The 24,907-nt window shown below is 40.4% G+C and overlaps 1 long non-coding RNA gene across 1 annotated transcript; it reads left to right on the top strand.

Moving 5' to 3' along the window:
• Positions 1–7,887: 7,887 nt before the first annotated feature.
• LOC138990238 (uncharacterized) lies at positions 7,888–24,383 on the top strand. The gene is made up of 4 exons (XR_011466361.1): positions 7,888–8,213; positions 8,618–8,697; positions 20,316–20,427; positions 21,235–24,383. It is a non-coding gene; the product is annotated as an uncharacterized lncRNA (long non-coding RNA).
• Positions 24,384–24,907: the final 524 nt, after the last annotated feature.

Below are 24,907 nucleotides of genomic sequence, written 5' to 3'. Positions count from 1 at the left end.
AATTTCTGGATAATGATAAATGGACTCTGGAAGCATCTTTCTATAATCTAGGAATCTAATTTCTTTGATCTTGGGTTCTAGTCTCCATAACTGTGAGACATTACATTTCTGTTGTTTAAGCCTCTCAGTTTGTAGTACCTCATAGTGGAAGCTCTAGAAAACAAATACCAAATACTACGGCAATTCTGTCATTGTCTTTTTTTTTAATTGAGATATAATTAATTTACAACGTTATTAGTTTCAAGTGTACAGGAGAGTGATTCGATTATACATACATATATTCTTTTTCAGATTCTTTTTCCATTATAGGTTATTGCAAGATATTGAGTATTATTCCCCATGTATTTTCTTTTCTAATCAAAGTAAGACATAGCACTGAAAGGCATTATAACAAGTAACAACTTCCTGCCCCATCCTTCCCCTCTCTCAGGGCAATTCTTTTAAACGACCCTTTTAAGTCGAACAGAGAAGTAGAAATATCGTATGACATCGTTTATGTATGGAGTCTAAAAAGAAATTATATAAATGAGCTTGTAAAAACAGAAAGAGACTCACAGTCAGAGACGGAATTTATGGTTGTTGGGGGAAGGACAGGGGGAAGGGACAGTTAGGGAGTTTGGGATCGACATGTATACACTGCTATATTTTAAATGGGTGACCAACAAGGTTCCCAGGTGACTCAGTGGTAAAGAATCCGCCTGCCAATGCAGGAGACATGAATTCAATCCCTGGGTTGGGAAGATGCCTTGGAGTAGGAAATGGCAACCCACTCCAGTATTCTTGCCCGGGAAATCCCATGGACAGAGAAGCCTGGTTGACTACAGTCCACGGGGTCGTGGAGAATCGGATACAACTAAGTGACTAAGCATGAATAGGGGAGTAATAGCTCAACATACTAAGCTCAGTGCTCTTCCTTTCATCTTTTTTCTTATACCACACAATTGTTTTATAATCTCTTTTCATGAGGACACGATCTCTACCTGTCTACAAATTTTTGCAAACATGGAACAGTTATTTTAAAAGCCAAAACATTTTTTTCCTCCTTCTGTCCTTTCTTTCTTCCTTCATTTTTTTTTTCTTTTTTTCTTCTTTTTTTGGAAAGAGTCAAAAAGCAAAGCTCTGAAGATACCACTGGTAAAGTTTATCTTTAAACAAGACCTGGGAGGAAGTTAGGTTTTTCTGGCTGAGGATGAGAACTCTGGGGGGTAGTGAAGAGGTAGGTCCCCCATTCCTGGGGGTTCCTTTCCTCAAGGAGCAGAGTCTCCTCAGGATAGCCTGGCCCCTCCAGGTGAGCATCTTTGGTCTTGGTTCCCGGAAGTTAGGCTGGGAGCTCGGTCAAAGTTAGCAACCACCACTGCCATTTGGGAGCGCTTTCTATTGCAGTGCTAAGAAGCTGCAGTGGTTTTGTTGTATCCCTAGAGGGCCTCCCAGCAGCAGCCAGTGATGTGTCAGGTGACCCTCAGCAGGAGGGACTCCTGTGAGCAGCTTCAGACTTTGTACAGCCCATCCAGAATCACTCAGGGCCCAGGACACAGGTCTGTGTCTGACTCTATGTGACTATATGGACTGCAGCCCACCAGGCTCCTCTGTCCATGGGATTCTCCGGGCAAGGGTACGGGAAGGGGTTGCCATTTCCCTCTCCAGGGGATCTTCCAGACTCAGGGATCAAACTGGAGCCTCTTGCATCTCCTGCATTGGCAGGTGTATTCTTTACCACTGAGCTACCTGGGAAGCCCCTTTGTGTCCCTAAGTGTATCCCGATTCTTGAGCAAAATACCAGCTGTCTTCAAGGTTTGCTTTAAGGGTGCAATAACCAACCTGGAAGTATCCATAACAGAGTCAACCTCAGGTGTATGGAGGTTTGTTTTCTTAGGCAGGCCCATCTCTAACTCCGATTACACAGGAATTGGGGGAGTGCTATTGCCATCTGTACAAAGTGTTCTATTTGCTGATAAGTAGCGTGAAAGAGAGGGAAAAGAAACACCAGTCACCTCATTGTGTGACTGTAAGTAATGAGGTTGGTTCTCCTGAAAGATGGCCATCTGACTCTGAACAAAATTCCCCACAGAGGAGGATCCATGCAATTTTGAGCACTGCCGTCACTGGGAAAAACACGCAGACTCCCTACTTTGAAGATGAGCCCTTACTTAGGTGTGTGAACTCTAGTGACTGTTGTTCGGTTTTCTAAGTCTCTTTATGATGTAATTGACCTCCTGAGTATTACGAAACATTTGTGATTGTTTAAGGTGCTTTAAATGAAGTTTATGTTTCTCAGAAATCATTAGACCCACAAAAAAGTCTACCTGGACTGTAAAATGTTTATTTTTACATTTTTATTTAATCACCGCTTCCATCACAAGGCAACAAATGACATCAGTATTTCCTGAGTAAATACCAGGTAACTGCATTTTTATAGGCAGTGAGATGTTACAAAGGAGAAATTAGACATGATCGCTTGACCTCTGGTTTCTGAGATCTGACCAGAAAGATAAGACAACAGTGAAATCAATAGAGAAGTGGGGGAGGAAGGGTCAACTAGAAATATGTTTAACCATTTTTTATAATTAACGTCGATTTTTTACAAGGCCAAATTTGCAAGGAAAATATTTTGTTGACTTTTTTATGTTCTTCTTAGCTTTGTTCACATTTATCATGATTTCATTATGCTTTTATTTTCATGCGTATTTTATTTTTTACTATGCCATATTCACTATTTTAAAAAAAATTTATCTGGCTGTGCCAGGTCTCAGTTATAACATATGGATCTTGTTCTCAAACCAGGGATGGAACCCAGGTCCCCTGCGTTGGGAGTTCAGAGTCTTAGCCACTGGACCACCAGGGAAGTCCCTTTATTTGTTTTAAGAGGAGATGATGAGATCGAAGTAAAATGGGCCACCCTAAAAATTAGGCGCCATAAATATTCTCCAAGGAAAGAATTCTTTCAATGACCATTTTTGTTTCAATTTATAAATATACAAACCACTGTTAAAATCTTTGCATTACAATATTTGCTCATGTACTCATCAATGGGAACATTGCTTAGAGAGAGGTATGTAGGTTACATGAAGCCCATTTGACTTAAAAGGAAATGTGCACGAGGGGGTCGTGTGACTTCTCCAAACTCTCACCATGAGTCATAAAAGCAGAAATCAAGTTTCCTGACTTGGTCTTCCGCTGCGTCCACTTCATACTGTGTTCACTGATTTTAAAACGCAGCTACTTCAATCCGTTTTTAGGTTCTTTGCAGAGCTGGTTATAGTTATGCCTACAGTGGCTCAGGAAAATATCCATATTTTATGTGTCTAGTTTTCTCACAGGACACTGACATCTTCACAGGACTTCAGAGCTGCAGTGAGTCCCTGAGATCTAGTCCAATACTCTCATTTTATAGATTGGGAATCTGAGGCCCAGAGTGGTTCAGAAGCTCCAGGAGAGCAGATGCTCCAAGGTAAACAATGGTGTAGAAATGGATCCTATGAAAAAAGGTGAAAGGCACCAACATTGCTTCCTCCAAACAGCTAGTCAAATATGACCTCTGAGTATTAGAAGTGTCATGATTCAGGAAGTTTAATAAGGAAGTTGTTTCCCTCTCTCTGTCTCTACCAAACACAAAAGGGAATAAGTTTTGCTTAGAGTGAGCAAAAAAAAAGAATGAGAATAAATATAAAAAAGCATTTTCTGGCAGCCAGAATGATTAATAAAGCTGAGATACGAAACCTAGAAATACAGTTCACCTACTGCACGATTCCCCTATAGAAGGTGTCAAAGTCAATGGTTTTTAGCATAATATAGTCACTGTTGTGCAATGGTAAACATAATCCGTATTAGAACACTGTCATCAACTCAGGAAAAACCCATACCCTTTAGTTTTCGCTCACCATCCCCTCCTTTCTCCTAGCTATGCTGCTGCTGCTGCTAAGTTGCTTCAGTCGTGTCCGACTCTGTGCGACCCCATAGACGGCAGCCCACCAGGCTCCGCCATCCCTGGGATTATCCAGGCAAGAACACTGGAGTGGGTTGCCATTTCCTTCTCCAATGCATGAAAGTGAAAAGTGAAAGTAAAGCCACTCAGTCGTGTCTGACTCTCAGTGACCCCATGGACTGCAGCCTACCAGGCTCCTCCATCCATGGGAGTTTCCAGGCAAGAACACTGGAGTGGGTTCCCATTTCCTTCTCCAATGCATGAAAGTGAAAAGTGAAAGTGAAGTCGCTCAGTCGTGTCCGACTCGTAGCAACCCCATGGACTGCAGCCTACCAGGCTCCTCCGTCCATGGGATTTTCCAGGCAAGAGTACTGGAGTGGGGTGCCATCTCCTAGCCATAGGCAACCCCTAATCTACTTTGTCTTTACAGATTGATCTATTCTAAACATTTCATGTAAGCAGAATCTTATAATACGTGATCTTTTGTGACTATCTTCTTTCCTTAGCATCAAGTTTTCAAAGTTCAATGTTGTAGCATGTATCAGTTCTTCATTCCTTTTTTAAGTATTTATTCTTTATTTAGTTTTGGCTGTGCTGGGTCTTAGTTGCTGCACATGGGCTTTCTCTAGTTGTGTCAAGCAGGGGCTACTCTCTAGCTGCGGCATGCAGATTTCTTACTGTGGTGGCTTCTCTTGTTGCAGAGCGCGGCTCTAGGCACTTCGGCTCAGTAGTTGTGGCTCCCGGGCTGCAGAGTGCAGGCGTGGTTAGTGTGGCTCACGGGCTTAGTAGCCCTGTGACATGTGGGATCTACCCAGACCAGAAATCGAACCAGCATTGCAAGGTGGTTTCTCAACCACTGGACCACCAGGGACGCCCTCTTCATTCCTTTTCATTGCCAAAATAATACTCTATTGCATGGATATACCACATTTTGCTTATCTGCTCATTGGTTGACAGGTATTTGAGTTGTTTCCAACTCTGGCCTTTGTGAATAATGCTGCTGAAAACATCCATCTGCCAGTTCTTGTGAGGACAGCTGTTGTTATTTCTCTTGGGTATGTACCAAGATTGTGGAACTGCTGGGTCAAATGATAACAAATACATTTAACTTTTTAAGGAACTGCAAGATGGTTTTACAAAGTGGCTGCCCTGTTTTCACTCTCACCAGTCGTGTAAGAGGGTTTCAATTTCTCTGCATTCTCACCAACATTGTTATCATGACTTTTTGATGCTGGCCATTTTAGTGGGTGTGAAGTGATATCTCATTGTGGTTTTGATTCTTATTTCTCTAATGGTTAATGATATGGAGCATCTTTTCATGTGTTTATTGGTAATTTGTGTGTCATCTTTGGAGAAAGTTCTATTCAGATCCTTTGCTCATGAAAAAAAAAATTGACAGGTTAAGTGCAGATTAGATTCTTAGTCTCTGGGTTGCTTCAGATCAGATCCTCTATTATATAAAAGTCCTAGTTGCATGAATTTGAATTGTTCCAATTCTGGTTCCATGAATCTACAATTTGGAAGAATTTCTGTATTTTAAGTTTGAATTTTATAGAAGGAAAGATGAGGAATAAAATGTTGCAAAAGGTCCCCACTTCCTACAGAGATGAACTTTCGAGTTAGAAGAGCTATGGAGACACCTTTCAGGAAACTCCTCAGTTTGTGTCCTGCAAAACAGGTTTTCCATATCGGTGCAAAACCTGGCCCAGAAAGGAGCCAGTGGGCAGATGTGCTTAACTTCCCATGGCCTTTGAAAAAAATAAACCCAGTTTTTGTCTGAATTACATTATGGGGTGATCCATCTTCAACCAGCTAAGAGGGTAGCTACATTGTTCCACCAAATGTATGATGTAGCATGAAAATATACACCCCAAGAAAAGCAATTCAACAGGGTCTCATTATAGACATGCTCATGAAAGGTGCAGTCTTGGCAGGGAAAGCCAGCACTTTGCTTCCAGTCCTTTCCCTTCCTCTGAGTTCTTCTGTCACTTAATTTAAAGATGAACATTTAGGCCCTTCCTGGGGTCCAATAGTTAGGACTCCATACTGCCACTGCAGGGGGCACAGGTTCAATCCTGGGTTGCAGAACTAGGATCCTGCAGCCACACGGTGTGGTCAAAAAAAATTTTTTTTAATTTTTTTAATAAAGATGAACATTTAAATTTGTTTTAATTATTTTTTTTAAGTCTGCAGGCTCTGCATTCCTATGTACCAGGTTGTGAGTGCGTAGATGTAGTAGTTTGAGGTTTGAGAATTTAGGGTAAAAAGATGTGACCTGGGGCCATGAAGGCACCACAGTTGATCATTTAAACACAGTATGAGCTCACTGAATATTTAAGAATGAGTGACAGGAATTTTTATTTTTTCGAGAACAGAAGATATTTACATTATCCATCACTAAGATGTCTGTCACCATCTCAAATAGAATTTAAATGGTGAAGGCTACATGAACAGCTTAAAGGATTCAAACCTATTGTTGAGTGAAAAAGGACACCGTATCTAAGTAATCATTAGAAGGTTTACATTTTAAAAAGAAGAAGGGATCGTGGTGTTTTCTGATTATCCAAAATTCTTATGGCTCATTTTGTGTCTAAACATGATGCATGCATGTTCAGGCACTTCAGTCATATTGACTCTTTGCCACCCTATGGACTGTAGCCTGCCAGGCTCCCCTGCCCGTGGAATTTTTCAGGCAAGAATACTGGAGCGGGTTTCCATGCCCTCCTCCAGACGATCTTCATGACCCAGAGATCGAACCCACATCTCCTGCATTGCAGGCAGAATCTTTACCACTGAGCCACCCGGGAAGCCCTTGCCTAACATGGACTGCTGCTGCTGCTGCTAATTCGCTTCAGTCGTGTCCGACTCTGTGCGACCCCATAGACGGCAGCCCACCAGGCTTCCCCATCCCTGGGATTCTCCAGGCAAGAACACTGGAGTGGGTTGCCATTTCCTTCTCCAATGCAGGAAAGTGAAAAGTGAAAGTGAAGTCGCTCAGCCGTGTCCGACTCTTAGCGACCCCATGGATTGCAGCCTACCAGTCTCGGTCCATGGGATTTTCTAGGCAAGAGCACTGGAGTGGCTTGCCATTGCCTTCTCCACTAACATGGACTAGAAGGCAAATAAAGCCATAATGCAAAGCATCCACCCCAAGCCCTCTATACCTGATTTTCTAGCCTACCCTTACCTCTATGATGCTCCCTACTCAACTATTTTTCCATCAGTTGCACCTACTGATGAAGAAATCAATAGACAGTTCCCAGATTACAGTCTTTGGTATTGGTTTGAAATGCCCAAAGGTCAGCCAGGGCAGCCAAGGTCAGCCAGCAACTGGTCACTTTCCCAGGGGCTGGAGGAATGGCTGAGATTCACTCCTTTAATATGTTCGTCATACGTCTTACGATCACCTTGTAATCAAGCATTGATTCTTAATCTGTATAACTTCTGATTTTGGACTCTTGGTAGGATCCTCAAGCAAAATGCCATGAGGACACCTCACAGACATGAGCCCTGCTCAGGAGCCAAAACATTAGAACAAATAACACGTGATGGAACTGAGGACAAAGAAGTGGGAAATTGGCACCAAAAAACTTTCAGGATTGGCAGGGAGACCTTGAAAGTGCTGAGACCGAACATTTTACCAAGGGGAAAAAAAAAGTGACCTTTACAAAGGGGTGTGCATGTGTTTTATGAAAAAATTTTATAAGCTGAAAATGTTGATTTTCAGTCATTACTGATGAAAATTAAGAAACAGAAGAAATACTAAACACAGTGAAACTAGGTCATCAAGGATAATCTAGGCCAAATTTGATTAATATATCATATAAGAACTTAAAACTACAGACCAAAATGCCATATGCTTATTTAACAGGGCACTGCCTTCTGCTTCTATATAAATTTGTCTCTATCTACTTGAGAAATCAGTTTCTGTCTTCAGTACTGAGTAGTAGAGTAGAAGTGAAATCCTAGGTCAAGCAGCTAAGTAGTTTCAAAGCTGAAGTTGTTGATATATTTGGAGTCTGAGTAACCCCCAACCGCATGAGTTGTCCCTTTCGTGGCTTTGGGAACAGTTGGGTCAGCTAATAACAACTGAACAGCTGAACTGCCTGGGAAGCCTGTATGGTGGGCAAGTTGAAGGGGGCCAGCAGCGTGGCACTGCTGACCTGCAGCGGGTCACAATGGTAGTCAGCGGTCTCCATGGTAACGTCTCTGAGCCATGAGGTCGGAACTGTGGGATTAATGACATCCCACGACTGGAGCAACCATAGTGCTGAGAACAGCTTTGACTACGGTAAGTCATCCCTGGACCTGAGATATAAATGAAAAACTGGAAGAACTCAATTCATACTGAGGACAAATTCAGGAGATTCTGGAGGGCAAGTCTTTCGTGTGAGATCCTGCAGGGTCTTTTCACTGTCTCCCCATTTTCGGTCCCCACAGTGGTACCAACAAGGGAGGAAAGGCCAGAAAAAGTGATTCTGAGAATGGATTAGACAGAAACCAAGAAAGAAAGAATGTGAATTCTGTGACCGCAAGTTATTCCTTGAAACTGTGTCTTAAATTAGCTGTTGACCGCCTTTGTGTATTTAAGGAAGCATCATTTGGTTAGAGTTGCCCAAAAGAATGTAGACCATTGCCCGAGTGATCTGGGTGGCCATCCTGAAAGAGTTGGAAATGCGTTTTTGTTTCATTTAGGTGGTTCCGGGAAGAAACTTTTCCAGGACCTATGTATGGGTACGGCTGTTTCCCCTGATCAGTATCCTTGCAGCACCCAAGTAAGACTAAAATTATCAGATATATTTTGTTCTATCTCTGGCCACTGCTAACTGCATTCTTTGTTTCCTTTATAACAAAAAGTATCTACTCTTTTCTTCTACAGTGACGATATTCATTTCTTGATCATTTCACCTTCCAATCACTGATAGATTGCAATCCAAGTCACCAGGATTTTCCACCTGACTTTCCCACAGGAAAATAAGCACTTAAAAGCAGTTTGACTCTTAGCGTCTTTCATTTCTCAAGCATCTCAAGAAAAGCTCTGTTTAAAATCTTTAGAATTTCCATCCTAGGCCTCTATACATTCTGGCTGCTTCCTCTCAGAGGCTAAGGACACGTTATTTTCATTTTCAGGGACTATAGGCTAGTAAAGGAGGGATAACATAATTCATTTTCACTGCGGGAAAAGTAAATCACTTAGTAGTCAAAAGACTACTTACTTAATGGACTACCTTACTTAACTGTTTCTCTGAGAACTTAATCCCCTAACAAGGTATATGAAGTTGCTGAGTCATGTCTGACTCTTTGCTATCCCATGGACTATAGCCTACCAGGCTCCTCCATCCATGGAATTTTTCAGGCAAGAGTACTAGAGTGGGTTGCCATTTTCTTCTCCAGGGGATCTTCCCAACCCAGGGATCAAACCCAGGTCTCCCACATTGCAGGCAGATGCTTTACCATCTGAGCCACCAGGGAAGCCCAGCAAGGTATAAAAAAAGCCAAAATTACAAAGAAAATTATTAGATACAGGCGACTTGTCAATGGCAATTCTCTTATTATTTAAAGTTCTAATTTAGGCCTCCCTAAACACTTTTGCTCCACGTTTTTATATGTGTTTAAACATATATATGTTGGAACCTCCGTAAACTAGCAGTGAGAGGCAGCTCTATGCTGGAGCATTGTGTCTGCACCTGCTTAAACGTTTGGAACGCAATTAGGAAGCCCTCAGTGAAAAATATCTGAGAAGCCAAATAGTAGTAAAGTTCATGCACGGGACTCTACAGAAAATATACTCGGTTTTCCCTATTTCATATACCATTTAATATACTCGGTTATTTGGTCTCCAGAGTCCACAGCAAACCAAATGATGAGAGCAGCTGACAAGGAGAGACGGCTGTCATTTTATGTCGGCAGCTATGAAAAGTGGCAGGAGACCTGTGTTCGATCCCTGGGTCGGGAAGATCCTCTGAAGAAGGAAATGGCAACCCACTCCAGGACTCTAGCCCGGAGAATCCCAGGGACAGAGGAGCCTGGCAGGCTAAAGTCCGTGGGGTCGCAAAGAGTCGGACATGACCGAGCGACTATTACTCACACACTCACTCATAAGAAGTGGCAGCTGAACTGACAGGAAAAATGAAAAAGAGAAAACTTCTAAAAGCCAGGCAGATGTAAGACCTCAAATCCCAGAGGTGCAGAAACTTTGTTTCAGGACAAGCACCTCTAAGTGCCCTCTGTAGTCATCTGTTTCAACAACAGAGAGATAATTGACTTAATTATCCTCAAAGCTTGGTGCTGGAAAGATTTCTTGGGACTCGGCCCAACTCTCCCAATTCACAGATGAAGACGTGGAGGCCTAGGGAAGCTCCAGGGGCCCAGGTCAGCATTGTAGCTGGTTAGTATTGGAGCTGTAGTTGGAACCAGTTTTATTCTGACCCCAATACACTTTTTTCTTGACAAAATGGTTGAAGCCTCATTGGTTAAAGATGAGGATTGACTGAGATAAAGTATAGAAAGTTCACACAAAAACAGAAAGAAATTGAAATCTTGTTAGCTATTATTATGAATTTTTAAATCTGATCTAAAAGACTCTGATGCTGGGAGGGATTGGGGGCAGGAGGAGAAGGGGACGACAGAGGATGAGATGGCTGGATGGCATCACCAACTCGATGGACAAGAGTTTGGGTGAACTCCGGGAGTTGGTGATGGACAGGGAGGCCTGGCATGCTGCAATTCATGGGGTCGCAAAGAGTCAGACACGACTGAGCGACTGAACTGAACTGAAACAATGGTTGAGCATTTTTAATATGAATCTTTTAAATATTGTTTCTTCTTCTGAAAATTAATTTCCATGAAGCAACCCATTCTTGGGTGCTAAAATGTCACCTCTTCAGAAAGGTTCTCCCTTGATCACCCTGTTAAAAAAACAGTGCCTCTTTCTTTTACTTTCTATCTCCTTACCTTGGTTTAATATGTCTTATAACCTACCACCATAAGAAGTTATATATCAGTTCAGTTCAGTTGTACAGTCATGTCCGACTCTTTGCAACCCCATGGACTGCAGCACTCCAGGCTTCCCTAGAGTTGGCTTAACCAACTTCCGGAGCTTGCTCAAACTCATGTCCATTAAGTCGGTGATGCCATCCAACCATCTCATCCTCTGTCATCCCCTTCTCCTCCTGCCATCAGTGGTTTCCAGCTTCAGGGTCTTTTCCAATGAGTCAGTTCTTTGCATCAGGCAGCCAAAGTATTGGAGCTTCAGCATCAGTCCTTCTAATGAATATTCAGGACTGATCTCCTTTAAGATTGGTTGGATCTCCTTGCAGTCCAAGGAACTCTCAAGAGTCTTCTCCAACACCTCAGTTCAAAAGCATCAATTCTTTGGTGCTCAGCTTTTTTCCATAACTTTGACTAGATGGACCTTTGTTGGCAAAGTGATGTCTCTGCTTTTTAATATGCTGTCTAGGTTGGTCATAGGTTTTCTTCCAAAGAGCAAGCATCTTTTAATTTCATGGCTGCAGTTAGCATCTGCAGTGATTTTGGGAGCCCAAGAAAATAAAGTCTGTCACTGTTTCCATTGTTTCCCCATCTATTTGCCATGAAGTGATGGGACCAGATGCCATGATCTTCGTTTCTTGAATATTGAGTTTAAAGCCAGCTTTTTCATTCTCCTCTTTCACTTTCATCAAGAGGCTCTTTACTTCTTTTTCACTTTCTGCCATAAGGGTGGTATCATCTGCATATCTGAGGTTATTGATATTTCTCCTGGCAATCTTGATTCCAGCTTGTACTTCATCCAGCCTGGCATTTCACATGGTGTACTCTGCATATAAGTTAAATTAGCAAAGTGACAATATACAGCCTTGATGTACTTCTTTCCCAATTTATATATATATATATATATATGTGTGTGTGTGTGTGTGTGTACAAAATATATACATATATATATATATACAAACACACATATATATAAAGGCTTTCCTGGTGGCTCAGTGGTAAAGAATCTGCCTGCCAATGCAGGAGACAGAGATTCAGTTCCTGGGTTGGGAAGATCCCCTGGAGAAGGAAATGACAAACCACTCCAGTATTCTTGCTTGGGAAATCCCATGGACAGAGGAGACTGATAGGCTATAGTCCACGGGGCCACAAAGAGACACACGACTGAGCCACTGAACTGAACAATAAATTATACACACACACACACACACACACACAAATGTAACTTATTATAACAAGCCTAAATTGTAACATATAACGAAATCCCTTTATAATGATGGTGTTTATATATAAGTACCAATATTCCCACCTTAAACTGAGTTCTATCAAGATTTTCTATCTGTAGTTAGGTTTTAAGAGGAAATATTTGGGCTGTGGTAGAGGTGAATTCATGTAACACAAGAATTCTTTTTTTTTAAATTTATTTTAATTGGAGGCTAATTACTTTACAATACTGTAGTGGTTTTTGCCATACATTGACATGAATCAGCCATGGGTGTACATGTGTCCCCCATCCTGAACCCCCCCCACCTCACTCCCCATCCCATCCCTCAGGGTCATCCCAGTGCACCGGCCCTGAGCTCCCTGTCTCATGCATCGAACCTGGACTGGCGATCTATTTCACATATGGTAATATACATGTTTCAATGCTATTCTCTCAAATCATCCCACCCTTGCCTTCTCCCACAGAGTCCAAAAGTCTGTTCTTTACATCTAACACAAGCATTCTTATAAGACAGTTTCAATGTCACTGTTACTGGACATGGCATATAAAAATTAGAACACCTTCCTGAATCTTCCCATTTACTTTCTATGTTCTTTAAAAGGGCCTGGACTATTATCTCTGATGATCAAGCAAAAACTTAAGTGTAAACAAAATTTAGATAACAGCTTAGATTGAGATGGGAAAAGAATAGCATTTGACATCTTAGTTTTGATTTGATCTTGTGATCTAATTTCTTTAAATGATCATTTTAATTCCATATTGTTAAAGCATGGTTTCTAAGTGAGTTTGAGAAGTAGATGAGATTGTAAGAAGGCTGATAGTTAAGATTTAGAGAAAATAGTATTTCCTCAGCACCACCACCACTACTACATCTCCTGAAACATGAAAAATAAAAATAGGGAGACTTCCCTCATGGTTCAGTGGTTAAGACTTCACCTTCCTATGCTGCAGGTGCACCAGTTCAATCCCTGGTCAGGGAACTAGATCTCACATGCCTCATGGGCCAAAAAACCCAAACAGAAAACAGTAACAATATTGCAACAAAAGCAGTAAAGACTCTAAAAATGGTCCACATCAAACAAAATCTTTTTTAAAAATCCCCTCAAATAAAATGCTGTGCAATTGACATTTAACATTTGTACCTACTTGTTCCTTTGACTACCTTTACTTTCGCCCTTAGTGGACTCCTAGATGTTAAAACAGCCCTTGCAAACAGATCAAAGGAAATTAGAATATAAGGGGATAGGTTCACTGTGCCAGTTCCCTCTTATGATGATATGTGTGTTATGTACGAATTAGAAACCTCCTGCCTGACCTCTAGTGTTAGGATGTCTCAAGGCTGAGTCCTTGGCCCCCTTCTCTCTTCCCCAGGCAACATCACCCACTTCCACAGCTTTAAATGCCATGAATGTGATGGCTGAAGTTGGCATTTCCAGCTCTGCCCTCCTCCTTGATCGCCTGGCCTCTCTGTCCAACTACTTGCTGGACATTGTCACCCAGGTGCCTAGTGGCATCTCGAATTCACCATGAACAAAACCCAACTCTTATTTTCTTCTCTCCAGACCTTACCCTTAAAAGATCTTCATCTAAATTCCATCACCCGTTCTCAGAGCCCAAACCTAGGTATGCTTGATTCGTCCATCTCATCTTCATCAGAGAAGGATCCACCATAACGCTTGTGAAGTTTCATCTGCCATGCCTTCCACACGCACAGGACCCTTGCAAGGCACCCCATTTTGTGTTCGGGTTTTCATTTTTCTTACAGAGGGCCCTCAACTTGTGTATATTTCAGGTCCCATTAAACTTGGATCTGCCTCTGCACCCTACCTCCTGCCCTATTTTGTAAGAAAAGTATTTCAAGCCACCACCTTCTCTGACCTCGAGTACAACAATGACCTCCTGATGTTCCCCAGCTTCCTCACTTCCCTCTATATAGCAGCCAGAATGATCTTTTGAAACTGTTTTCTAGTCGTACCCCTTACTTAACCCACTGGCTTCCCGTTCCACTTAAAATAAGTCGTACCATGGAACCATCACAATGCCTGTGGTCATCTGGTCCTTGCTTAGCTCCCAGTCCTTTCTCTGCACAGCTGACTCCCCTCTGGCTGTACCCTTCTTTCCTTGCTGGGATATACTGCAGTCTTTTTTGCCTCAAGGCTTTTGTACTAGTCCTTTCCCTGGCTGAAGGGAATTTTCCCCATTTCTTCACTTGTCACCTCATCATTCCAGTCTCCCTGGTGGCTCAGACGGTAAAGTGCCTGCCTGCAGTGCGGGAGACCAGGGTTCGATCCCTGGGTTGGGAAGATCCCCTGGAGAAGGAAATGGCAACCCACTCCAGTACTCTTGCCTGGAAAATTCCATGGACTGAGAGGCTCCTCAGAGCCTTCTAGGCTACAGTCCGTGGGGTCGCAAAGAGTCGGACACGACTGAGCAACTTCGCTTTCACTTTTCATCAAGTCTCAGCTCAAACGTCACCTCCCCTCAGAAGACTGTGTCCTTTGGGTGGAGATTCAGCTCCACCCCAGTCATTCTTGATCCCATTATCCCCTTCTTTTCACTTGTCACAATAAGAAACTATCTACTCAGTTTTCTTTATTGTCTGACTTCTTTCAAAAGATTATGTACTCCCTGAAGGTTCACTTGCTCACCACTGAATCCCCACAGCCTAGCAGTATCTACTGCAGAGAAGGTTCCCATAAAGTATTTGCTAAATAAATGCACAAGTGAAATGTGTGTTAAATAAAGAAGAGGTACTACACATAGTGTCAGTAGGATTGAGGAATACGAACTTTTTATGAAGTTTTTTTTCACTTCTTCCTTACTAACTGTAGACTGTTAAAACTTTATCTTTCCAGTGGATGCAAATTTGAGATGTGAATTGATGTCACAATTAATATTCCACTCTGTACAGAATCATAATATGTGAGCTAAAATGTATATGGCATTGTGTCCAAACTGTACGGTATTTGTCATAAGTAGCAAGTAAATGGAGAGGAAAATATACAGACTAAATCTCATCTGAATCTCCCCATTCCTCTTGCCCCCAGACATTGGTTCAGGAGTGCTCAGGTTTGAGAGTTATGAATGCCATCCATATATTCTGAACAGAACTACATATATTGTGAAAAAATAGGAAAAAAAATCAGTATTTGAAATCTGCATCAATTTCCTTCATCTAAGGAAAGGCATTTTTTAAAATATCCATTTTATCAGAGATATAATTCATATACCATAAAGTTCACTCTTTCAAAGTGTACAGTTGAGTGTTTAGTATATTTACAAGAGTTTCACATCCATCACCACAATCACATTCCAGAACATTTCACTCCCCAAGAAACTCCAGACCTATTACCAGTCACTCCACAGTCCCTCCCCTCCTCTCTTACTCAGCGCCCTCACCTCCCGGCTCCCGGCAACCACTAGTCCATGTTCAGTCTCTCTGAATTTGCTGATTCTGGAAATTTCATAACCGTGTAACCAAAAAATATGTGATTTTTAACATTACGTTTCTTTCACTGATAATGTTTTAAAGGTTCATCCATGTTATACACTGTGTCAGTATTTCATTTTCTTTTATTGCCAAATAATACCTCATTGTGTAGACAAGCAACATTTTATCTATTCCTCGGTTGATGGACATTTGGATTGTTAATTCTTTTTGGCTATTATGCATAATGTTGCTATGACCATTTATGTACAAGTTTTGTGTAGATATACATTTCCATTTCTCTCAAGGATATACTTCAGTAGAATTGCTGAGTCATATAGTAGTTCTGTTTAACTTCTAAAGAACTGTCAAACTGTTTTCCAAATTGACTGCTCCATTTTACATTCCCATCAGCAGTGTATGAGGGTTCCAATTTCTACACCAATCTTTCCACCAGAACTTGCTATTGTCCTTTTTATTATAGTCATCCTTGTGGGTATGAAATGGTACCTCATTATACATTTCCCTAATAATTAAGGATGTTGATCATCTTTTAATGTACTTAAAGCTATCGGTATCCATATATCTTCTTTGGCGGAGTGTCTATTCAAATATTCTGCTCATTTATTAGTTTTGGGGGGTTTTTTGGCTATAGAGTTGTATAGTTCTTTATACATTCTGATATAAGTCTCTTAACAGCTATATGATTTGCAAATATTTCTCCCATTCTATGGATTGTCTTTTAATTTGCTTGATGGTTTCCTTGCAAGCACAAAAGTTGTATCTGTTTTTTTTTTTTCTTTGTCTTTTTGTGATTTTGGTGTCACATCTAAGAAACCAATGCTTAATTCAAGGCCATGAAAATTTGATCTCATGTTTTCTTCCAAGAATGTGATAGTTTTAGCTCCCACATTTAGATCCATGCTTCATTTTGAGGTCCACACACTGTGCAAGCTAGCAGTCCATTTCATTCTTTTCCACGTGGATATCATGCAAAAGATAATATCAAGTCGTACCAGCAATCTTTGTTAAAAAAAGAGTGTTCTTTCACATTGAATGGTCTTGGTACCTGTATATATCAGCATTCTCCAGAGAACCATTAGCATACATTATAGAGAGATTTATCTTAAGGAATTAGCTACCATAATCGTCAGGCCTGGCATGTCTGAAATTGTAGGGCAGGCCAACAAGTGGAAATTCAGATAAAAGTTGATTTTGTAATCTAGAGCCTGAACTTTGCAGAGCAAGTAGCAAGCTTTCTTATGTTGCCGTCTTGAAGCAGAATTGCTTCTTCTTCTGTAAACCTGTCTTTGCTGTCAAGGCCTTCCACTGGTTGAATGAGACCCACTCACCTACTGAGGGTAATCTGCTTTACTTAGATCAACTATTGTAAATGTTACTGACATCCACAATACCTTCCCAGCAACATCTAGACCAGGGTTTGACCAAACAACCAGGCTTCACAGCCTAGTCAAGATGAAATATAAGATTAACCATTACAGCACCCTTGCCAAAAATCACCTGACCACAAATGTATCACTTATTTCTAGATTCTCCACTCAATTTCATTGATCTATATATGCCCATCCTTATGCCAGTACTGCTGTTTTGATTATTGAAGCTTTATGGTAAGTTTTACAATCAAGGTGTGAGTCCTCCAACTTTTGTTTTGTTCAAGATGTTTTAGCTATTTTGTAGTCTCTTGCAACTCATACGAATTTTAGGACCAGCTTGTCCATTTCTGGAAAAAAAAAAAAAGAAGTTGAAATTTTAATAGTTACTCCCTTGAATCTGGGCTTCCCTGGTGGCTCGGACTGTAAAGTGTCTGTCTGCAGTGCAGGAGACCTGGGTTCAATCCCTGGGTTGGGAAGATCCCCTGGAGAAGGAAATGGCAACCCACTCCAGTACTCTTGCCTGGAAAATTCCATAGACTGAGGAGCCTGGTAGGCTACAGTCCATGGGGTTGCTAAGAGTCGGACATGACTGATAATTTGAGGAATACTGCCATCTTAATATTGTCTTCAATTCATGTACACAGAATGTCTTTCCATTTATTTAGCTCTTTATAAATTTCTTTTAACTATGTTTTATAATTTTTAGTGTACGAGTCTTACTCTTATTAAATTTGTTCCTGAGTATATTATTTTTGATGCTGTTATAAATGGGATTTCCTTAATTTCATTGTTTTGATTGATCATTGCTAGTTTATAGCAACATAATTGATCTTTGTATATTGAGCTTGTGTCCTGCAACCTCGCTGAGTTCTAATAGCATTTTTGTGGATTCATCTGGGTTTTTTTCCATACAAGATCATGTCATTTATGAATCTCCAGTACAATGTAAAATAGAAATGATGAGAATGGACATTCTTATCTTATTCTTGATGTCAGGGAGAAAGCATTGATTTTTCCACCCAGGAAGCATGATATTAGCTGTGGGTTTTTCATCAATGGCTATTATCAGTTTAATGATGTTTCTTTCTTTTCCTAGTTTGTTGAGTGTTTTTTGTTATGAAAGGGTGTGGGATTCTGTCAAAGGCTTTTTCTGCATCATTGAGAGAACATTGTGATCTTTGTACTTTATTCTTTTACTATGATATATTACATTGATTGATTTCCTTATGTTATACCAACCTGGCATTCCTGGGATTAACTCACTTGGTAATACTATATAATTCTATTATATGTTGCTGGATTCACTTTCCTAGGATTTTGTTGAGAACTTTCGCATCAATATTTATATTGGTAAGTGGCTCTTCTGAGCTGTCTTTAGTTTTGGTATCGGGTTAACATTAGCCTCATAGAATAAGTAAGTGTTCACTACACTCCTGTTTTTTGAGTTTAAGAAGGATTGGAGCTAACTCTTCTTTGAATGTTTGGTAGAATTTACAGTGAGTCCTGGAATTGTGAAAAGTTTTTTTTTAATTATTAATTCGATCTCTTTTCTATTCCAATTTTCTATTTCTTCTTGAATTTACTTTCAAAGTTGAGATGAGATTTTCTAAGAATTTCCCCATTTTATTTAGGTTATTTAATTTGTTAGCATATGATTCCTCACAGTATCCCCTAATAATTCTTTTTATTTCTGAAAGTTTAATAGTGATCCCCTCTTGTCTTATTTTATTTTGGGGAGCTGTGCCTCGAGGGTTGGGGGATCTTAGTTCCCTGACCAGGGGCTGAATCTGGGCCACTGCAGTGAAAGCACCAAGTCCTAACCACTGTGCTGCTGCTGCTGCTGCTGCTAAGTCACTTCAGTCGTGTCCGACTCTGTGTGACCCCATAGATGGCAGCCCACCAGGCTTCCCCGTCCCTGGGATTCTCCAGGCAAGAACGCTGGAGTGGGTTGCCATTTCCTTCTCCAATGCATGAAAGTGAAAAGTGAAAGTGAAGTCGCTCAGTTGTGTCCAACTCTTAGCGATCCCATGGACTGCAGACCACCAGGCTCCTCCATCCATGGGATTTTCCAGGCAAGAGTACTGGAGTGGGGTGCCATTGCCTTCTCCGCCTAACCACTGTACCACAAGGGAATTCCCTCCTTTTTTATTTCTAATTTTAGTAATTTGAATCTTCTTTTCTTGATCAACCAAGCCCAAAATTTATCAATTTTTTGACTTTTCAAAGAATAAAATTTTTTTTCTATATTGTTTTTCTATTCTCTATTTCCTTTATTTCCTTTCTTTTTATTTCTTCTTCTTACTCTGGGTTTAGTTTGCCCTTTTCCTAGTTTCAAAGAAATTAGATTATTGATTTGAGATCTCTCTTCCTTATTAATAAAGATCCTTACAACTCTGAATCTTCCTATGAGAATTGTTTTCACTGTATCCCCTAAGTTTTGGTATCTTATGTTTTCATTTTCCTCCATCTCAGCACTTTCTAATTTCTCTTGTGACCTCGTCTTCAAGCCACTTTTTATTTAGGAGTGGGATGATTAATTTCTACTTATTTGTGAATTTCCTTTGTTCTTGACCTCTAATATCATTTTACTGTGGATGGAGAACATACTTCACATGACTCCAATCCTTTTAAGCTCACCGAAGCTTGTTTTATGGTCTAACATATGACCGATCCTGGAGAATGTTCCCCATGCACTTGAGAAGAATGTGCATTCTGCTGTCACTGGCTGGAGTGCTACAGAGAGACGTCTGTTAGGTCTTCTATTTGTTGTTGCTTTTCTGCCTAGTGGTCCTACTCATTATTCAAAGTAAAAATTGAAGTCTCCAACTATTTTATTGAATTTCCCTCCAGCTTATTAAAGCTTTACTTCATGTATTTTGGGGCTCTGTGGGTAGGTACATATGTTTATAATTGTTAAGTCTTCCAGACTGATTGACACTTTTATCACAATAAAATGTCCTCCTTTGTCTCTGATAACAATTTCATTTTAAAATGTATTTTATCTAACATTAATATAGCCATTTCAACCCTTTTTTGGATACTGTTTGCATGTATATCTTTTTCTATTCTTTTACTTTTAACCTATTTGTGTTCTAAGGAACAACATTAAACTTAAAAACTAAACTGTTGTGCTAAGTATATTTTTGTCTCAGGTATTAAAATGCAGCAAATGATGGCTTTAAAATCCATTTACCACATTTAAATGAAAATATCTAAATAATAAAAGATAGTCTTCCACCCCCCCCCCCATCTCTTAACCAGTCCTTGATTTAACCCATAACGGTTTATTCCACAGGATTAAATCTGGAGTCTTACTTACCTTCTAAAGGTTCACCAATCCATTTATTGTCAAACCAGCAGGGAAAGGAAATTCCTAAGCAAGGAACACTGCTCAGAAAGTACTGTACCATGTCTCCAAATCCCTGAGAATCAATTCTGGAAAACTGGAAGCAACGGAGAGCACTATAAGGTAACTGATTTTCACTTGAGTTCCTAAATCTAAGTGAACAAAGTACTCAGGACACCTGAGTTAGTTTTATTATTTTATTCTCTGGGAAAGCACTGTCCAATAAAAATATAACATGAACAAATGCAAATCACATATGTAAATTTTAAAGTTTCTAGTAGCCACATATTATTAAAAAAAAAAAAAAAAGCCAAATTTATTTATTATTTAGCTAATAATTATAGTTTATTAATAAATTTTTTATTTAACCCAGTATAATATCATTTCTACACATGACTAATACAATATTATTATTCTTTGCTGTTGTTCAGTACTAAGTCATGTTCAACTCTTTGCAACCCCGTGGACTGCAGCACACCTGGCTTCCCTGTCCTTCACTATCTCCCAGAGTTTTCTCAAATTCATGTTATTCTTAATTTCCTATCGAGTCTCTGAAATTTACACTTAAAGCACAATTTAATGAAAGCCAGCCACTTTTCAGATGATTAACAGCCATAGTCACTAATGGCTACCACACTGGACAGTGCAACAGTAGTATTTAAAGCTGAGAATTAGCCTTGAAATCCTCTATGATGACCAAATCAAACCTAAAATTTTTTTCTTAACCACAACTATTGTCCATTGCTTATATAATAGGAGCATAAAAATGTAATAACCTAACAGGTGGTACAATCAGAATTAAATTTACAAAATGTGGAAGTTCCAATCTGCATTGGTTCAACAGACTGCATGGAACAGACTGGTTCCAAATCAGGAAAGGAGTACGTCAAGGCTGCATATTGTCACCCTGCTTATTTAACTTATACGCAGAGTATATCATGTGAAATGTCAGGCTGGATGAAGAACAAGATGGAATCAAGATTGCCAGGAGGAATATCAATAACCTCAGATACGCAGATGACACCACCCTTATGGCAGAAAGCAAAGACTAAAGAGTTTCTTGATGAACGTGAAAGAGGAGAGTGAAAAAGTTGGCTTAAAACTCAACATTCAGAAAAGTAAGATCATGGCATCCAGTCGAATCACTTCATGGCAAATAGATGGGGAAACAATGGAAACAGTGACAGACTTTATTTTGGGGGGCTTCAAAATCACTGCAGATGGTGACTGTAGCCATGAAATTAAAAGATACTTGCTCTGTAGAAGAAAAGCTATGACCAACCTAGACAGCATATTAAAAAGCAGAGACATTACTTTGCCAACAAAGGTCTGTCTAGTCAAAGGTATGGTTTTTTCAGTAGTCACGTATGGATGTGAGAGTTGGACTATAAAGAAAGCTGAGTACTGAAGAACTGATACTTTAAACTGTGGTGTTGGAGTAGACTCTTGAGAGTCCCTTGGACAGCAAGGAGATCAAACCAGTCTAGCTAAAGGAAATCAGTCCTGAATATTCACTGGAAGGACTGATGCTGAAGCTGAAACTCCAATACTTGGGCCACCTGATGAGAAGAACTGACTCACTAGAAAAGACCCTGATGCTGGGAAACAATGAAGGTGGGAGGAGAAGGGGACGACAGAGGATGAGATGGTTGGATGGCATCACCGACTCGATGGACATCAGTTTGAGTAAACTCCGGGAGTTGGTGATGAACAGGGAAGCCTGGAGTGCTGCAGTCCATGGGGTCACAAAGAGTTGGATATGACTGAGCGACTGAACTGACTGAATCTGCATTGGTAATGATTTGTAACATTTATTAAGCATTTGCTCTGTGCCAGGCACTATGACAAGTATTTTAAAACATGGTGAAAGTTACTTCTGTTATCTCCATTTCATGGAAGAGGAAACTGGGGCTAAGAAAAGTTAATTAACTTGGGCAAGATCAAGCAGCATGTAAGTTGTGAAGTCTCTTTCTGGTTGGCTCTGGAGCCTGTAAGCCTAGCCTCCAAATTCTACTGCCTCCCTAAAATGAATCAACCACCTGCAGACATATAGTGAATTTCATATATAAAGCTATGAGAGAGAGTCCAAATTTCCCCTGCGTGTGTTCAATTCAGCAATTTGCTGAGGGCCTATTGTGTTCAGTGCCCTTGGGAATCAGGTTTCACTCACCCCTGGCTGGCATGCTCTGACTGAAACTGACTGCTTCAGAGAGGGGCTCGAACATTTTGATAAAAAGCGGCAGAAGAAATGTGAACTATTCAGCATTTTTTATTTTGAGTAAATAGCTCTTCAACAGCTCTCAACTTTTTCTGCTTGCTCTCATCTAGGCAATTGATAACATCACTAATGGAAAGAGTTAGAAATCTTCTTTATCAGCCAAGTGTCTACTAACTATTCTTTAAATTCATCCACGTACTATTTTAATTTGTATAATTGAAAGATTAATAGAAACTATACAGATATATTTTATACACACAGAAATGTGATTACACATTTATATCTATGTAGCTTTAAAAGTAATTGTTTAAGGCCTGTTTATTATTTAATACCCAAATCCATCTAACTAATAATAGTTGCAACTGCCAAGTAAATACGATGCAGATGCCATACTGTGTACATTTACAAATGTTATCCTAGCTTTTACAACACTCCTATGAAGAAGTATTATTCCCTATTTTACAGATGAGGAAATATAGCCAACTTTTTTTTCAGTATGTTATGTTACTGGGGAGAAGGTAATGGCAACCCACTCCAGTACTCTTGCCTGGAAAAATCCCATGGACAAAGGAGCCTGGTAGGCTGCAGTCCACGGGGTCGCTATGAGTCGGACACGACTGAGTGACTTCACTTTCCCTTTTCACTTTCATGTATTGGAGAAGAAATGGCAACCCATTCCAGTGTTCTTGCCTGGAGAATCCCAGGGACGGGGGAGCCTGGTGGGCTGCCATCTATGCGGTCACACAGAGTCGGACACAACTGAAGTGACTTAGCAGCAGCAGCAGCTATTAATAAAATACAAACATCTGTAAATAATATCATCACCTTAAACCTGTGTACAGTTACAGATGATAATACTTCCATTTACATCATCCAAACTGACTCTCATAATAAGTCGTGATACAGAAAGCCCATATGCTTACAACTACCAGGATAGGTAATTAAGGTTCTTTTGGAGTCCTGCAGCAACTTTTAAACAATTACAAATTGTTCATTTGGGAGAATCTTATTTTATTTGCATTCAGCACCTAATGAACCAGAAATGACAGACAAGACCAAATTCTACCACAGCTGACAGGAGCTTCCACAGAAGTTTCATAAGCTTCATTTCCCCAGTCTCCTCCCATTTTTAGGACAGGCCCATCCATGTGGGAGCCCAGGAAACGAAGAGCAGCAACCAGAGAGGATTCTGAGGCTCTCTTTTGCCTCCTGTAGATTTATAAACAAGACTGATGGCCAGTCAGCACGGTGCCTTCTCACAAACTTCAAATATCCTAAACTACCTAGACGTCAGGTCGCAGGTGACAGAAACTTGCAGCTTTCCATTTTTCCTACCTCACTGTCTTTTACAGGGAGTTGTAAATGCCCTAAGCAACTATGCCTCCAGAATTTAATAGGGGTCTGGAGAATTCCAGACTGTACAGTCCATGGGGTTGCAGAGTCAGACACAACTGAGCGACTTTCACTTTCACTTTCAATAAGCTAAGACAAAGGCATCAAGAGCTGGCCGTTTTCCCAGTTAACTAGCCCAAAGCAATGCCAACCCATTGGGAGTAAGACTCAAAAAGTTTTCTGCTCCTCCATTTCATTCCCAATTATACTTTAATGTTAAAACTTTTGTGATTAGTAATATCATACCTTATCAACCATTATTATTTCTTTTTATAGATGAGACATTGAGCTTTAAAGACTAAGTGCTCACTGAACTTCACATGACTAATAAGAGACTAAAGACTCAAACCGGTTCAACTCAAGTTCAAGGTTCTTTACCTTAAACCATCTAATCTCCTTGGGAAATAAATCTCTATTCTTGTGGACTGCCTTTATACAATATCTGAGCTATTTTCTTATGGGGAGATAATACGCAAAAAACAAACTGCATTATCTCCATGGGAAACTGGTTTCCAGTGCAGTAAATTCCTAGAAAGCCGAGCATTACAAACTCTTCTAAGGTGACAGGCAGTCCTGCTGCTAAGAGGACAGTAGGTCTTGCAATCTATCCACCTAGTAGGTGTTCTGGACGCCAAAACTGGTCTCAACTGTTCTGTTACCTACTCCAAGGTTATAGGCATTGCTCCCATTTGGGAATCTCCTTATTCATTACCCTTAAAAATCTCCTCCTTCTCTTTTGATTAGATACTTACAATATTAAAAGAAAGATGGGCTGTCCGTCCATATTCTAGCAGTTGATGTCACCACTAATACTAACTTGTGTTGTTTCTAGCCTGAAATAATTTTATGCTTTTTTGCCTCATCAAGCTTCCTATTTTGACAAATCTGTAGACTTAGGTTGTGGTTTAGTTGCTCAGTCATGTCCAACTCTTTGCAACCCCATGGACTGTAGCCCACCAGGCTCCTCTATCCATGGGATTCTCTAGGCAAGAA

Source organism: Bos mutus, chromosome 12 (assembly GCF_027580195.1).
Source record: "Bos mutus isolate GX-2022 chromosome 12, NWIPB_WYAK_1.1, whole genome shotgun sequence".
Taxonomy (NCBI): domain Eukaryota; kingdom Metazoa; phylum Chordata; class Mammalia; order Artiodactyla; family Bovidae; genus Bos; species Bos mutus.
The sequence above is the reverse complement of the archived record's forward strand: the minus strand, read 5'-3'. Positions and strand labels throughout refer to the sequence as shown.